Source organism: Pinus tabuliformis, chromosome 9 (genome assembly GCF_031772625.1).
Source record: "Pinus tabuliformis cultivar Carrire ecotype Pingquan chromosome 9, CPIR1, whole genome shotgun sequence".
NCBI lineage: Eukaryota > Viridiplantae > Streptophyta > Pinopsida > Pinales > Pinaceae > Pinus > Pinus tabuliformis.
In genome coordinates this window covers 1,228,087,952-1,228,091,153 of record NC_142307.1, presented here as the reverse complement: position 1 = coordinate 1,228,091,153, position 3,202 = coordinate 1,228,087,952, and the positions used below count along the sequence as shown (strand labels likewise).

Genomic DNA, 3,202 nt, shown 5'->3' with positions numbered 1-3,202 from the left:
GTAAAATTGCATTGCAGAGTCTCAGGCAAGCGATTGGAAAATGTGACCAGCATTGGAAGGTGATTATGTGGTTGGCCCAAGTTGGATCTTTCATCTTAAACTTCTACCCAAGTCGCTAATCACATCACCTTTCCCCCACATCATATCTAGAAACTATGATTTACTTTTCTCTCCCAAATTGAAACTTTTATGTAATGCTTTCCTTCCCTTGCAGTCAGTACTCTTGTGCCAATTACCCCTCACCTAGGTTTCATGTTGAACTAGAAAGGCTATATTCGGGCATTAAGCGCTACATAACTGTCACTTTAAGAAAGGGGAAGCTATATTATCTATACTTTCGCAAGACTAGAATGACATTTACTTCGACTAGTGTAAATAAAGGGGAATTATTTTCTAGATATCTCAACACACAACACAAGCATCAAAATGAAACCATGAATGTAAAAATTGATAGGAATTATAACATCTTAACAACAATCACTCTTCATCAACCCATTCCACATGCAAAGACTATTTTAGCTTCAAAACATCATATCAAAAGTCTAACAAGGTGGACTTGTAGTACTTTCATGATCATGTGGGATTGACCTCATGCATTGGTTTGACACCTACTCCCATTGTCAAGGTCTCTAGTGCACTTGGTAATGATGAAATTTCAGTTGGTGATGAGATGGACTTTGAAACTGCATTAGACACATTTTCAGAATACAATGTAGGCATTGGTGTTTCAAACCTGATTACACTACATCTATGATCTTAGCTGATAACAGGGAGACTGTGAAGGACTTCTATCCACATATAACGAATTAGATTCCAAAAAACTATAGTAGTGTTGAATTCACCCACAAGTTTTCGACAAATGAGAACACTTGTACAATTGAGATTTCTCATGCAATTGATCATCTTACTACAATGAAATAATGACTTGACAATCTTGGGAAACTTGGAGCACTTATCTAACATGACCGGATACCTAAATCACTACTAATAATTTATGGAGAATTTAACATTAATTCTCTTGATAAGAGTACCAAAATTGGTTTGTCATTGCCATTAAAGCCTTGAGTTGATCTAAATGAAAATAAATGAAAGGGAATGATAGAGGAAAAGAAATTTTTGAACTTGAGTGAATTTTAACAAGTCACAATTCTGATAGTAGTAAAACTAGAACTTGAAGATGTGATCCTCCTTGGTCTTAAACCCATTGAAACTAAAATTTTCTTCCTCAGTTGGTAGTAACATGTGATTTTTTTATGACCTTCATTTTTATTGTGAAATGGAACTAGGTTGAGGTTGCATATCGCTTTCACAACCCTCTCCTTCCCATGCAGCCTAGCGATGTGACTTTTTCTAATGCAACCTAAGGAGACACCTATTGTAAATCGCATTTAGAATTATCAATGAAAAGAATGACCTATGAAGTGTGATTTTTAGTTAACAAAGATCTATGTCTAGTGGTGGAGGGATCCTTTCAGATGGTAAGATTCAAATGAAGCTCACATGGATTGACATGACCTTACAGTAATTGACAAGGTTCTTGTCTTGTCATTGATAAATCAAATTTCAAATTGACAATGATATTGTTATCTCAATATGTGATTGGAAATGTGACTCTCTAGTGCGACTATTCTAATTCATAAGTCCCACAATTAGTTATTAAAAATACTAGATTTTAAATTGTGACTAGGCATGTGAAAAGAAACTACACCCAGACTTAAGCTTCCCTCTAGCAAGTTCTTTCATAGAGCATATGGATTTGAAGAGTTTAGATTCATCGCTAGCAGAGGACCATGAAGACCCTTTAAACATAAACACATCAAAGTGTGATCCAATGTGAATCCTTCTGTTCTTATAGCTATGCAATTATTGTGTGAACACAATAGTTAGGATCACAATATCCACAAGCAACTTAGCTTCTCACAAATATATTAAATTGATAAAAAAATTAGGCTATACATAGACATGGGGAGTTATCCGACAATGTCAATTTAAATGTGAAGGAAGCAATGAAGAATTTCATGGTTTATTGTCTCACAAATAAGTGGGAGAAGGAAATGATGAATATGACTAGTTTTGAAGTTAAACTATGCATATGCCCGTTTTACCCTTATTTAGCACTAGATGTAGCCATTGAACCTGGTGCAAAAAGTAAAATATGTGGTAGGTACATGAGTAAAGGAAAATCAAACCAAGATGAGATCAATGAATCACATATGGAAGATCACTATATGGGACAATAGTAAGCTATTGGTCAGCTAGAATAGTCATCACCTATTACCTTATAAAGATGAAACAGTTGGGTGGATTAAAGCTTTAAAAATTGACATCAAAGAGTATCTTCCTAAGATTATATTTCATTTCCTCATTATTCTTTTCTCAACGTGCATTGAATCTATATGGAACCAAACATATTATACCTAATTACTATGCCAAAATTTCCAATATAGCTAGATAACAAAGAATATGCCATCGAAGTTTAGGAAAAGATATGTATATTGAGGATGATAAAACCCATAATGCATTTGGATAACACCTAGAAACAAAAAGTTGTGTTGTCCAAGACACTGAATCAAAAGGAAAGGAAAATGAAAGTAAAACACTAAAGCAAAACCCGAGAAAAGAGACAATCAACATTGGCTATAAGCCTATTTTAAAACACAGTTTGGAAGCTCAGAGAGATGATGTAGAGGCCATATTAGGATGTGGAAAGGGACTATACATGGCTCCAAATTAGTATATTTATTTCAATCAATTGGTAATTCTTATAACTTTATTACTTGAATGAAAATATGTTAACCATTGTAATATGATTGCAGGTAGAATAAAGGAAATGAAATATTGATTTGCCTGGAGAAAGCTAGAGTTTATTACCAAAGGTTGTGAAAATAGGGTTTTAACAAATAGGAAAAGTGGGTCCATGTAGCTGTCCAAGGCAATGTGTCAACCTTGATGATAGGTGTATTAGCAGGCAAAGGAAAATTTAACACAACAAATGACAATCACCACCCTATTCATCAACCTATATAACTCACCATATCAATTACAACAAAATTGGAAACAAGCATTAGGGTTTCACACAACCTTCTTTAATCTCCTCACCATTTCTCTTATATCAATGTGTAGATGTTCTTATCATGATTCTAATAGTTATGCATAGATAAATTGGGCATGTATTACACATTAGGCATGAAAGAGAGCAGCG

General features: G+C 34.3%; 1 pseudogene; it reads left to right on the top strand.

Annotated features, from left to right (window-relative positions):
* Positions 1-350: 350 nt before the first annotated feature.
* Positions 351-1,065, top strand: LOC149152968 (mitochondrial outer membrane protein porin of 36 kDa pseudogene; annotated as a pseudogene).
* Positions 1,066-3,202: the final 2,137 nt, after the last annotated feature.